Below are 15,436 nucleotides of genomic sequence, written 5' to 3'. Positions count from 1 at the left end.
ATTGTATTCATGCCATGATGGATAGCTTCTGCAACGGAACCCGGAGCAGACTTTCTCGAGGGAGGACTTCCGCCTCGGACCGTTAAGGGAGCCTTGGGGGGGGGGGATTGCCGAAGCAGGAGTGGTACATGGACTCTGTTGGCTGTAGAAACCAGTCGTTAAGAGGGTCAAGTGATTAGGTTGGTGCGCGTAGAGGATCGGTGGGCACGCAACTCATCCCATATAGGGGTGTACAATAAACCTCAGATCGTAGTGCGTGGGATGTTCCCTCTCTCCTAACAAGAAAAAAAAGACAAAATTCAATAATCGAGTTTGTATGATTACAGTCATACACGGCTGATTAAAAAATTAATTATCATCAACACAGAAACATAAAAAGGCGCAAGGTTTATGTACGCAGGTCTCTGCAATATTACAAAATCTAATTTAGGGTCCACTTAAACACTGGCCAGTCAAAAGTTTTCTCGATCTTTCAACAATATTGTTTCCGCTCCGATAATAATCCAGTATGATTTTATCCGCATTAAATTATTTTAGCACTTTCTTGTGAGTTCTGTATTTATAATCTCTAAAACTTCAGTGTTATACAGATTACAAACGCTTACTTTCTCATTCTACATTTTACGCTGTTAGCAAAAACTCGGATATTTTATCGTCTTTCAATGTTGTCCCTCTTTACCTTATATAACATTTTCTTGAATTATCATTCAAAAGATACACTTTTTTGTACGCAGTAGTGGTCTGAAGGCTAATACTGCAGCCTCTACCTTTCCACTTCCATATTTGAAATCTGAAGGCTTAGAAATAAAGGAAAATCAATTCTAAAGTGGCACAAGATATTTGTTCTGGAGCAGAAACAGGCAGATCGGCCCAATACCTCAAACATGGTGGTGATGATGACGACAATGATGATGATGATGATGATGACGATTATAGCTTTCAATATTAATTGAGGGGTTCAGAAGGAAAAGTGTATAAGTACACTTAAGTTATTTTTTAGAAAATGTGTGATGGAATTAAAAGATATATCCCTTTGCCACTGAAATTTAAGATGCTTTAGCTTGCCTTGAATGCGCTTAACTCATGTTCTTAGAAATGTCACTTGTATCCCTTTGCTTCTGACCGCCTCATTTAGTTCCTTTGATTGTGCGTATAGTGAAGTAAAACGAGTCTATGATCAAGTTAACACTTGTTTCCAATAATATGTACTAGTGACAGTCTACATTTTTTAGCCATATGTATGCATAATGGACTAGTAAAATCTTTAATATTGCATTTCGATAGTGTCCATTTAATTGCGCAAGATAATATTATCTGCATTTATGCATTTTTCTGTCAATGTGATTTACCACTGTGCATGAAACAGTAAAACAAGCCTTCGCTTTCTGTTTTAGTTTTAAATACTTCATAATTAATTTAAGTTAGCTCTTGAATAATGAAATTATTCAAGTCAGCTTCACAGGAAGTTATACCTGAAAGCCAGATTTGCATAATATACTTTACTGTTCGTTAATAGAAAACCACAATTCAAGTCACACAGAGTTGGTGTTCACTCAATGTTGGGTCTTCGACGTCTTGTCAGCTCACTTGAGGTATGTGGATATAAATGGAAAGATTGAACCAGTGTCTGTTCCTGGGTAGCTCATCGATAGAGCGTTGGCGCGCTCAGTCAAAAGTCCCGAGTTCGATTACCCGGTCCAGGAACAATTTTTCCCTTGAAATGATTCAAGTCGACTTCACAGGGAGTTGTACCTGAAAGCCATATTTGCATTCTAAGACTTATTTATAACATTCGTATATTCTGTTATAACTTGTGACTATCAGGATTGAGACTTCCTTAGAACAAGTAGCAGAAGTTCAGTTAGAAAAAAAACTAGGCTATATATAAAATTTTGAAACTTGCATTCCTGACCTCTCCAGCAGATATATGATAGTAACTGGCAGGTCATCACCCGATTACTAATAGGAGCAAGAGATGCTGTTCCGAAGTTTGTGTTTTTATTTTCTTTTTTTATTTGGTAGGTTATTTTACGACGCTTTATCAACATCTCAAGTTATTTAGCGTCTGAATGAGATGAAGGTGATAATGCCGGTGAAATGAGTCCGAGGTGCAGCACCGAAAGTTACCCAGCATTTGCTCATATTGGGTTAAGGGAAAACCTCCGGAAAAACCTCAATCCCGACCGGGAATCGAACCCGGACCACGTGGTTTCGCGGCTAGTCGAGCTAACCGTTACTCCCATAGGTGTGGACCTTTTTTTTTTTTTTCGAAAAGTATAAATTGTCAATTTACATTTTAAAATTTTTCTGCATTTATACACATTGTAACTTACCATATGAAGACATTGTTACAAAAACAGCCCTAGTCATTTTTAATGAAATTGACACATTTGCTACCATTTTAAATGTTTATGAACTCCAAAAAACGGTCCATGTCAAGTGCAATAGACACAAGGATAAACACCAGTTGAACGGAAATAGCTGACATGTGTTATTCTTTTATTTTTTATTGTTCTTCTGAAAAATAGCAATTCTGACAAGGGTTGGTTTTGTAATAATGTCTTCACATGTATTCTTAATTTCTGAAATTCATTTTTTTGAAAAGCATAAATTGTCAATTTCCTTTTTAAAGTCCATCAGCATTTCTGTTCTAAAAGACTCCATATATATTATTATACCGTCATTCAATTGCAGTATGTGTCTTTAAATTATTAATTCATTTTTAATATCATTATTTTTTTTTTGTTTTGCTACTACTCCACTTTTTATGCTGTATCTTGTTTAGTCAACTATTTTTGTACTCATCTGTGTACAACAATTGTAATAGGAAAGAATTATTAAATGAAAGTAAAGTTACTGAGTTAACAAGTAAATTCAATTTTTGTAGATATGCATTTTCTAGACTCACCGATAATGACTTTTTGACTTGGTTAGAAACTAATTAGCTATCTTTTTGTTTCTAAATTTAATAGTTTTGAAGGTAGGACAAAAGTATACTATGAAATAAAATTAAGAAATGAAGGCTTATCAACGAGAGAGAGCTTATACGAACTATGTAAGTATTTCTGTAGCGAAAGAGGAATTGAAGATACTAGAATAAGGGAAGATTTATATATGCTAGCTGAACATTGCAGGTTAAAACGTGAAGTACAACTTAGGCAAGTGAACAAATATTAATTGCAACAACATACTAACATGAATTGAGTCTTGCACAAAACTAGACACAAGTGCAAGACAAAACAAAACCATCTTATATTAAATATTTAAATAACAGAAATTGTATTGAAAAAATGGTATATCTATGTTTAAAATTATAAAGTGTGTAATGTAAGGTTTAAATGATTATTATATGTATGTACTTTTTCTGTGAACTATAATATTTATTTTATTCATTTAATGCAGAGCTGTAGAGTTTATCTTCAGCCAAAGTGATAATGGCAACATGCAATATTCACAGAAACAAGTAAACAAATATACAAATAAACAAACAAACAGTGAGAAGAGTACTATAAGTGAACTATGATATAATAAATATCATTCCCCGTTCTGTACCAAAGTTTAACATAACAAATGTATTTCCCTACTCTTGAACGGTGAGAGTAAATAAGAACGCCATTGTCTCATCCAAAAATAGATAAATATCTTATAGATACAATTCTTAAAGGCTAATTAATAATTGAAACTATACCTATAATTACAATGAACTGCATTTAAAAGTTAATCTGATTTCGCGTCACTCTCGGTGCTAGGAAAATGTCCTATAACTGTGCTTCCTATCACTATCAACTCTCTCTCTAACAAAGCCTGTATCATTTAACAAAAGAACTTTTTTATCTTACGGCGTTAACAGCATATTTCCTTTCAGTAAACTAACGTATCGGATTACGCTTTACAGGCTTCAAACGTTATATATCAAATATGAAATTGAAGTAAATTAATTTACCAATTACTTTCAAAATAAGTGCCAGTGATACTGAACACATTAATTACAATTTCGCCGGTGATTTTCTCCCGTGAACGAACCTATTTTAGCTTTTACAGCTTGCGGAGAGAAGATTTGTTATCATTAGTTCATGATCCCACCTTCCGGTATTCCTTTGCCTTTGAGGCTGTCATCCGGCTTGTCGGAGAGGTATTTTGTGGTGCCCCTACGTCTATCTCTCTCTCGCCCGGAAATTAAGATAATTTCCCAGCATTTCCGTAGGCGCGAGACTGTGAAACCCCAGAAAGATCCGGTAACACCAAAGGGCTTTCACTACAAAAACAGAGACGGCCATGCTAGGACAAGAATCTATTTTGTACATCAAAAGCATCAGCCATCCTTTCATGTAGAACGTTTTCTGTTTAGAATTTTAGTACCAGGTGTCACTAGCATTGTAAAGTTCGGGCCTCGGGGCACAGTCCACGAAAAAGGATTTTCATAATGTATTTTTCGAACTACTCTAGACGTGTAATGACAAAGAGGAGGAATTTTTATTTCACAGTACGTTCATTGTTTTGTTTCAGCGAAACGTATAGGTATTCGCCTCTCATTTTCTGTTTTGTATGTTTACACATTCGTTTGTTTGTTGCCTGTGTTAGACAACCAGCGCCATACAGTCAAAGTGGCGGAAGGAAACAACTCTACAATTCCGCAGAGATTCCAACAGACAAACGAGCAACCATTTCCCACCTATTTCGAGTCTATTGGTAGCTCTGAATTAGGCTACGACATGTACAGCAGCTGTGATTTATAACTCCGCACCCGCAACAGGGGGGAAATTGTGCAGTGTTATAAAAATATCAGCAGCACCGAATTACTGTGTATCATAGTACTGCAACTCTAAATTACTAATATAAATAATATACTGTAATACGAAATAATGCAATAGATATCTACATATGACTTAGGAGATTAACCCATCTATATTCTATTCGTGTGATAGTATAAAATCAACAGAAAACAGTCGCTTTGAAAAGAGACGTTTCACAGAGATAAATAAATCTAAAATTAACATTCTGAAACTGGCCTCAAATTTCATATACGAACTCCTAACTATGCTGTGATAAAAAACTGTTATAACGAAAATGCAGAAAAACCGGTAAGTGAAGAAAAATTCGAGTCAAGAACTATAGAATTGGCAATTCAAAAATAAAACTAGAAAAATCACATGCATAAAACTACGGGACAATGGCGTTGTCTACATTTCTGTATGGTAGTGGACTCTTGCTAGCAATACACAAATGTACAGTATTGGCAAAGAAACCGGACCAACCTTTGTAGCTGATTTCAGGGTCACAGATTCAAATTTTGCTAGTCACAAAACACATTCATCTTATATAATTAATTGTAATAATGAAATGTATTGCATTTTTTCGATTCTTACGTCTTTTCTTTCCTTCAGTGCCTCAAACTTACAGACGAAAAAACTTTGAAAGTTTTATTTTCATCTGGCATCAATATTACATTTCTACCTCTATTCGGCAAAGATAGCTGCGTATTTTTACATTAAATAGCAGTACATACCTCTGGCTTTACTATCCATATTGAAATTGCCACAGTTTGACACAATACACAGCACAGGATTCTTTTGTATCAGCTACAAGGGTCGGTCCGGTTTTTTTGCCACTACTGTACATAATGAGTGTTATATCTTAAATATGTATGTATGTATGTATGTATGTATGTATGCACGTAACAATAAGTTTTATGTTATGCAATAATTATGCACGTACTTTGGATTAATGTTGTGCATATAAAAATAGTTCACTCTTACACGCAACAGGGAGCTAAGCAAAATTCATGAATAAGAAATTGATTCTAAATCGGATACAGGCTCTTCGGCTTTCTAATTATAAGTTTCACATGGATGACTTCACAATTCAAAACTTCCCCTTATGAATTTCAATCCCCTAGAACCCTTAAATTCTAATACAGTCTGATTTAACCGAAGCATAACATCAAAAGTCGTTGGTTTCAAGATGTTAACAACATTCCCAATTTAATGCCCTACAACTCCGAACAAGGAGTATTGGGGTTATCGTCTACTATACACTTTATATAATGGCAGTATTGCTTGTACTTTCACTGTAGTTCTATTAACATATAGTAAACCACAAATAAATCGGATTCTCGTTAATCCTGGAACAATTGCTTAATAGAGACTCAATGAAGTTGCATTTATTCTACTATTGGTTAATTCTGGTGCGCTGCACGCACTCAAACAGTATTTCCATTTCGTAATCGCCGGTACAACGCAGCGAAGCCCCTTCAGAGGACAGCGAGTGGTAGAATGTGAGTTGGGTATCCTCATATGAGCACGTCTCATTTGCCTACATTGTTTCTATGAAGTACAGTGTATAGGCTCCAATAAATTCAAGTTGTTAAACTTAAAGTAGTAACAATAATAAATTACGTACAAAATTAAAAAATGATATATCAAAAGATAAAATTTTTCTTTATGGATATGAATTTCGATCAATTGAAATCCCTATAATAATGACGTGGAGAAAAAGTTTTATTTTGTAATTATTAAATAATATCAATCTTATAATTATTCGTATAACACACAGTTACAATTCTTCTGATTAGTTAAAATTGTTTCTCTTACTTACTTCCATAGAATTCGACACCGAATGAGATTCGAGTTTCATGATTGCTAGCAAAACATATTCGAGAGAGAGTGTTACATATTTAGAAGCATTTCACAGTTTTACTCTGTGGTAAGATACATAGCTAGTTCTAACATCGCTATATTTCCAGATAAAGTACTATAAGATTGCATAATGTTTGTCTGATACCCAAGGATTTGAAATTAACATTAAAACCGAATTTTTTTATTAGATTGGGCTATATTCCAAAAATTTCTCGTTACTAACAGAATCTCATATATGTCGTTAGTAAGCCGGAATCTTTACAGCGATTTGTTCCTCTTAGGCCTATATACTTGCGTTTCCGATAATTAAGAAGCAGAAAAGTCTATCTTTAATACTGGAAGAAAACTAACTTCGAACATCCCTAATCTGTTTATAGCAAAAGTTAATTACAGTGCATTCTAACAGTCATGATATATTTTATTTCACTACCTACAGAAAATTTAAGCAAGCCAGTAAATAGATCTACGTTAAATGTGTAAGTAGCGCCTTGCTTACTGTGTGATGAATGCACATCCATTCTGCATGTCGAAAAATGGAGTTACCATTCAGCTTCTGCAAAGCGTTGGCTTCTTACCTGAAAATAAAACATTGAAAAATAACATAAGGACTAAGGAATACAAATTTATTCATTAAATGTAATCCCCTCAAAATAGCCATAGAAGATGTAATATATTACAAACATGTAAAATGAGGTCATAGACTAATAGTTGAGCGATTCGAGTGTTTTCTAAGCCAGTGGTTCTCTAAGTGAGGGAGACGGATTGCCGCGTGTTGCATGGCCTTGTGCCGGTCGCGCTCCGCCCGGTCGACCTATCTATATTATGTATTGTGCCATTAGGAAAGTTCAGAATAACAAACAGGGTTTGAAATTGAACGGGTTACATCAGCTTCTTGTCTATGCGGATGACGTGAATATGTTAGGAGAAAATCCACAAACGATTAGGGAAAACACGGAAATTTTACTTGAAGCAAGTAAAGCGATAGATTTGGAAGTAAATTCCGAAAAGACAAAGTATATAATTGTCTCGTGACCAGAATATTGTACGAAATTGGAGTTTATCCTTCGATTAGTAAAGCCAATTAATAACGTCACTGCTTAAAATAATGAAATCTATTAAGGAATGTAAAAACCTGCTATATTTTCGGCTGTCGGCTGACAATAATACATTTTCCGGCTTTAAGAAATTGAAATCTGCCAGGATCAGCCTGAAATCTACTGAGTTGGCTACACAGTATATATTGTTAAAATCGGGCGCTCACAGTTCGCGGGCGTAGTTGTTCCCTGCTATTTCACTAGGTAGCATAAGTACAGCAGCGCAGCGCACGCAGTGAGAAAAGAACCTGAACTGTCTCAGCTGGTGAGCAGTTTAGCCCTCAAACTGTGATCACTGTTTAAACAGCTGTTTAATAACAGATGTGATAGTGATTTTTCGATCACCGTGATATAATCACAGTTCTGTGATTTTCTGCTCATCACTGGGGGTAATTCTTTGAAAGCATTCAAGCTATATGAGTATATAAATTGCTTCATTATCAACATAAAGCAAGAGACAGATTAACCAAGAATCAAAAAGTGATACTACTACTACTATCACCACCACCACCACTACCACTACCACTACCACCACCACTACTACCAGTACCACCACCACCACTATTACTACCACCACTACTACTACCACCACTACCACCTCTACTACTACCACCACCACTACCACCTCTACTACCACCACCACTACCACCTCTACTACCACCACCACCACCACCACCATCGAATATACCTTCTGTCGTCAGATGTAAATCGACCTCACATTCCTGGAATATGCTACTAACAGAAGAGATTCATCATAACCGAAATGAAGGCATTTAACGTAAATGTGTGAACTCCTAGCTTATGTATTACGCCAGCCGTGGCGAAAATGTGACTCGGGAGCACATTGTGGCTCGCAATGACAGCTGTGTTTTTCTCTGACTTCCTACCTCCCGCAACCCCCACCCTCTCCTCACTGGAGTCAAACTCTGTTCCATTTGTATTTGTCTCTGACCTGCGAGCGGCGTATCGTCGCAATGTCTCTCTCGAAACCACGTACCTCTACAAAACGAAAGTTCCAAGTAGGATGTGAGGACGCATTTTTTTGCTGTCAATATGATGAGAATACTAAATGTACGATTTGTTCACAAGTATTACGAGGAAAACGGTTGTATAACATAAAACGGCATTATACATGTCACTCCTGAAACATAAAAATGTAAAGTATTATTATTATTATTATTATTATTATTATTATTATTATTATTATCATCATCATCATCATCATCATCATCATCATCATTATCATATCTGTATGTCGATCATTTTCCAGCAGATGTACTAATAATGCGGTTAGATCTTCAATTTAAACTCACAGATTTACAATCTGATGTTAAATGAAAGTTAGATGTAAGGACTTGACAAATGCTGAACTTTTCAAACCTTTGCCAAATAATAAATATCCGAAGCTTCGTTGTTTCGCTTGCTCTGTCGAAGCCATGTTCGCTACAACTTACGTTTGTGAAAAATTATTTTCAACAATGAAAATAATAAAAACCAAATTTAAATCACGACTAAGAGACAAATATCTTCGTGATCAACTACGACTGGCAGTAAGTGACATAATTCCTGATTTTGAAACTCTGTCGCAGAAACATTCTGAAGACAGTTAATTTTGAGTTGCGATAATGTGTCCTATGTTTTCATATTCATTTCTTTCTTCGTTACACGTGCTAAACATTAGTTTGTAACCTTATACTGTATAAAATTATATTTAAGTGCTTGACGCAAGGAAAATGAAAATCCGTTAATACGTCAGAGAGTTTCTTTACTTCCCCTCCATAGGTGCTATGCACGTTGCAGGTTACACAGTTGCTCGGCGCACGATCACATTTTCGCCACGGCTGTATTACGCCGTACAGTAGATATAAAACGTAAGACTTTAGACTCAAACGCATTCTACTAAATCTGCGGAACAATGTAGTAATTTCAGTATTTATAATAACAATACTAATAAAACGTTAATAAATAAGAGTGTATGAAAAGTAACTAATAATTAAATCATGAATAATGAAATCGACATTCGAAACAGTCTGTTGGTTGGAAAACCGCAGACCTATCCTTTCAACTGACGATGCACCAAAAGAACTTTAAATAACTTTTCTTCCCTTTAAAATAATAAATACAATTGTAAGACAGTTAAATTTATATGATAAAAGAAGAATATAAACTCGTCTGGGAAACACGCGCTTTCATTTATCAAGATAAAAAATAAATGTGTTTTAAACCACTAGTTATGGAACACATGATTTATACACACCTTGCCGATAAACCGTCTGCCACTTCACATTATTTAAAAAGGCACGTTTTACTTTCTTTCATGTACAGATTTTGTTCTGGAAACAGGGATTATGTATTAGGTTGGGAAGAGTTATGGGTGCACTCTGCCTACATACTAATCCCTACCGGCTGGAGGAACTGACAGCCTTTTGTGCGATGGGATTAGGCTCTTTCCTACCTACATTGCATTTGTAAAATTACACAAAACATACATTTCATGCAAAAACAAAATAAAGTCGACTCCGTACCAAATAACCTGGATTAAAAGCGACAGATACTTCCCGGCTACTTTACACTTTCTGTAATATCTCTGCTCAAGACGTGGATTAGCATTTTTATTCGTCGGATTCAGACACTGAGATGTCGTGAAGAATACAAGATCCTCACATTTTAACTCTTCAAATAGACGATAAGGATCTCTGCATTTATCATGTGTTCGTGTATTAGTAACAAGACATGCTACGTTCTGGAGTAGGGTGGGTTATCAATTTCACACATTGACCGCAGCCTGTCTTTCTAGAAAACATTCTCCTAACGCATTTTCTAATAGACTTCATTGTTATACAATCAATTTCACACATTGACTGCTGCCTGTGCTTTTAGAAAACATTCTCCTAACTCATTTTGTAATAGACTTCATTGTTATACAATCAATTTCACACATTGACTGCTGCCTGTGCTTTTAGAAAACATTCTGCTATCTCATTTTGTAATAGACTTCATTGTTATACAATCAATTTCACACATTGACTGCTGCCTGTGCTTTTAGAAAACATTCTGCTATCTCATTTTGTAATAGACTCCATTGTTACACAATTAATCAATTTTACACGTTGACCGCAGCCTGTCTTTCTAGAAAACTATCTGCTATCTCGTTTTGTAATAGACTCCATTGTTACACAATTAATCAATTTCACACATTGACCGCAGCCTGTCTTTCTAGAAAACATTCTAACTCATTTTGTAATAGACTCCGTTGTTACACAATTAATCAATTCACACATTGACTACAGCCTGTCTTTCTAGAAAACATTCTGCTATCTCGTTTTGTAATAGAGTCCATTGTTGCACAATTAATCAATTTCACACATTGACCGCAGCCTCTATTTCTAGAAAACATTCTGCTAATCATTTTGTAATAGACTCCATTGTTACACAATTAATCAATTTCACACATTGACCGCAGCCTGTCTTTCTAGAAAACATTCTGCTAATTCATTTTGTAATAGACTCCGTTATTACACAACTAATCAGTTTCACACATTGACTGCAGCCTGTCTTTCTAGAAAACATTCTGCTATCTCATTTTGTAACAGACTCCGTTGTTACACAATTAATCAATTTCACACATTGACTGCAGCCTGTCTTTCTAGAAAACATTCTGCTAACTCATTTTGTAATAAACTTCGTTGTTACACAATCAATTTCACATGTTGACTGCAGCCTGTCTTTCTAGAAAACATTCTGCCATCTCATTTTGTAATAGACTCCATTGTTACACAATTAATCAATTTCACACATTGACCGCAGCCTCTCTTTCTAGAAAACATTCTGCTAACTCATTTTGTAATAGACTCCAATGTTACACAATTAATCAATTTCACACATTGACTGCAGCCTGTCTTTCTAGAAAACATTCTGCTAACTCATTTTGTAATAGACTTCGTTGTTACACAATTAATCAATTTCACACATTGACTGCAGCCTGTCTTTCTAGAAAACATTCTGCTATCTCATTTTGTAATAGACTCCATTGTTACACATTTAATCAATTTCACATATTGACCGCAGCCTGTCTTTCTAGAAAACATTCTGCTAATTCATTTTGTAATAGACTTCACTGTTATACAATTAATCAAATTCACACATTGACTGCTACCTCTGTTTTAGAAAACATTCTGCTATCTCATTTTGTAATAGACTTCATTGTTACAGAATTATTTCAAAACTATTATTTTTCACTTCCAAAACGATAGTCATATAATCCATCCACTAAGCTAACTGCCATAGATACTCGTTCAAATTGTTAAGTGTATCAAATGTGACTTAAACTTTCCCATGGCAACATAAGTCGAATTTTAGTCCCACAAAATATGTTCATTTTTCTATTAGTGTAGTTCGAATATAGGATGCTATATCTCAAAATAATCTCCGAGAGAAATTACATAGGTACAGAATTTTTCTATTTCTCGATTCGGATTTAGTTTAAATTTTAGCTCAAATCAACGAAGTAGCTAGACAGATAGCAAAGAGCCTCTTTTTTGTATTGAAGAATTACCAATTACCAATAGTTATTTATAAATTCCTTCAGTACGCTTGTGTAAATACCCCGTAAAAGAAATACCTCTTAAATATTTGAATGAAAATAAAATAGTAAGCCCATATATATGCCTACTACATAAAATATATAAGACTTTTATATGACATTTTTAGTAGTAAATAATATTAGAAATCATGACAATATACTGAGTTATTTCCTACGAAACAATGCAAAATTAATGAAATAAATCTATTTAAAATAGTGTAACTTATAACTAGATACGGAATTTATATGCACTTAAAGTTAAGAGTGCCAATAAACTGTATTAGAGTGAATATAATGATCTTTGGGAGAGTTAAGACCTTACTGTCAGTATTCTGTTTCCTTTAACGATAGTATCCTCTACTTATACGTCAGCACACGGTTGACTCAATGTTTTCTTCAGTCCATGTGACTCAGTTTTCTATTTCGGAGTCCTGTGGTGAACCAGGTCATAAACTACTTTCCCAGTGAATGTCACATCCGTTCCAATACATTTGGACGCAGTATCATGTTGCATTCAAATTTGAAGCCTAGACCTCTACTTATAATGAAATCAAATTTGTTACTTTTAGGATTAACTCTATGGCCCTCGGTGAAAGTGCGTAAGTCACGAATTAGATGTTTCAATTAAAGCAAAAGCAAATTTTGAAATAAAGTCCATTATGATGAGCTGAACTCTAAAGCTGTGTATTATTATGACATGTGTCCTTCATACCATCTGAAGAAGTAAGTTTTTTATATTTGTAAGTCAAAATCACCCACTTCAGACTTATGCCCTTTTCACCGCGCACCATAAAATTAAGCAATGTAGGTACCGGAAACAATTTGTGTATACATAACATATATATTGGCTTCTTCTTTGGGTGAATAATAAATGATTTCAATTTTGTATGTAACTTAAAGATACTTCGAGAATAGTTATTAATGTACGATAACTTGTGCGAAATGTCGATTTTTTTTAAGAATTGAAAAATTCTCAGCGCAGGCCGTAGAAGAGTACCCACAAACAAATAACGCACATAATTATTTGATTATTACCGTAAAAATAGCACATCCATTTTCTGTATAAATTTATTCTCATAATAAAGACATATCCTGTGGTATCCAAAGAGAACAAAATCTCAGCAACTTAGAGTGGGCAATGGATTGATTTTTAATATTAATAGTAAAGGTCTATTAGTGTCGTGTTTTATGGCGACAAGTGATATAATATAACGAGCCATGAAGTGTGTTTCGAAGTTGTCTTACTGCACAAGTGCATTAAGTAATTTTATTTCACGGTGTTCAGAAAATAACAAAATTGCTACGAAAGAAGTAATTTGCATTTGAGGAAATTTGCATTAACTTAGCCAGGCACATTTATTTATTTATTTATTTATAGAAACCCCGAGTCAATGACGTCTACTGTCATTATTTATTTACATATTCATTTGAGGAGCTTATTTTGAAAACGATCCTTGTCCATTCCTATAACTTTGTGGGAAATCACGAAAAATGTTTTTAGGTCTAAAATTTCTTACCGGCTAGGCAGGAGACATGAAACCAAACAGGTTGGGTGCATTTAGAATCAAATGGGAGCATGAGACTTTTTTATTCCAAAGCTAGAAATAATATTCTGTCGCAATTTTACTGTGGACAAGAGTCAGTTTGATTCTAATAGTCGCTTTTAACGTAAGATTTTAGTAGTTTAGAGGACTTTCTGAATACAAATCATGACAGTTGCATGTAGAGTTATATTTGAAGAATGCATGGGCACAGGAAGTTCATTTTCGTTATCAGTTGGACAAGAGATGTTTTGAAAATGGCCTCATTTATTTATTTATTTATTTACTTATTTAATTATTTATTTGTTTCCTTATTTGCTTATTTATTTGCTGATTTATGTATTTATTTATTTAATTTCTGTCAAAGTTAAAGCCAATTAGCCTTCTCTTTCACATTATCAAAAATACAAATGTAAATAAAACATAGACAAAGAACTAAAAATAAATTTACGATCTACAACAATAATGGGAGCATTAAAGTGACACAATCTAGAAAAGAATTAATTATGGCTTAATCAGAACTGTTACATATTAGCAAATTAAAGATTATTTAATTATTATGAAAACTGATTACGTTGAGATACAAAGCATTATATTTAGCAACTTATTAAAACTCGAGTTCATGCAATAAAACACTAATTAAATAATTGAGTTCTAAAACGTATGGTAATATCCGACAATCCCCGACGTCACTAGGTAAAGAATTCCAGAGGCGAGACGATGTTGTGCTGAAGGAAGACGAGTATATAAAGAAGTTCTGTGAAAAGAAATGGAGAGAAGGGATTGATGCTGATTACGAGGTGTTGTAAGGATCTGAAACAGTGATACCAGATAATTGGGAGTAGAAATATTCATGACCACATATTTTATACATAGTTTCCTATTGTGTCTGCCTTACTATTTATAGGTTATCCCATAATTCGACTTTCCTTACCTTCTGTAAATCTAAAACTAGTTTATATTTCCACTAATCTATAGATGTATTTGCAGCTATATACTTGTAGGAGTTTCATTGCCAAAACAAATTAATGGTTCAATGAACTTGTAAACATTTATATGGTTAAGTACTCTTTGTCCCTTGTGACAGCTCACGAATGGTGAGAAGATTTCTAAATGACATACGCTCGTATATCGATGGCTAAGAAGTGATACCTCGTAATTTAATTGAAGTACATTATTACTTAGAATAACTACATTATTATTATTATTATTATTATTATTATTATTATTATTATTATGTTCACAAAATTGGAAATCTAACTCATATTTTGTCCTGTAGTGCGAGATCTTGCAAAGCAGAAACATATATAAAAAGTTTGTCTATTTTGAGAAAAATTAATTTAAAATAAAATTTTATTCATCTGCAAATTTACAGATCAGATACGTACCGTATCACTTCTTAGCCACTGACATGTTCCGTCTTTATTTCTTTTCCAAACAAAGTTAGGCTAATATTGTTATCCCTTATTAAAAATTCCTTTTCCTCGGTGAGGTTTGAACCTGCTAACTTCTGATAGACTATAATAAAAATCATAGCTCCCTCTGAGAAAACGCCTCGATCATTTTAAAGCTAAACTTGAAGTT

At 34.3% G+C, this 15,436-nt stretch overlaps 1 long non-coding RNA gene across 1 annotated transcript in view; it reads right to left on the bottom strand.

The window, feature by feature from the left end:
* The window catches only part of LOC138702703 (uncharacterized), a 279,688-nt gene that overhangs the window by 154,954 nt on the left and 109,298 nt on the right, over nt 1-15,436 (bottom strand). The window contains exon 2 of the long non-coding RNA XR_011332866.1: nt 7,132-7,210. This is a non-coding gene — a long non-coding RNA (uncharacterized lncRNA). The remainder of the gene's footprint in view (nt 1-7,131; nt 7,211-15,436) is intronic.

This window comes from Periplaneta americana, chromosome 7 (genome assembly GCF_040183065.1).
Source record: "Periplaneta americana isolate PAMFEO1 chromosome 7, P.americana_PAMFEO1_priV1, whole genome shotgun sequence".
Taxonomy (NCBI): domain Eukaryota; kingdom Metazoa; phylum Arthropoda; class Insecta; order Blattodea; family Blattidae; genus Periplaneta; species Periplaneta americana.
Note: the sequence above shows the minus strand (reverse complement) of the source record. Positions and strands in the feature narration are given on the sequence as shown.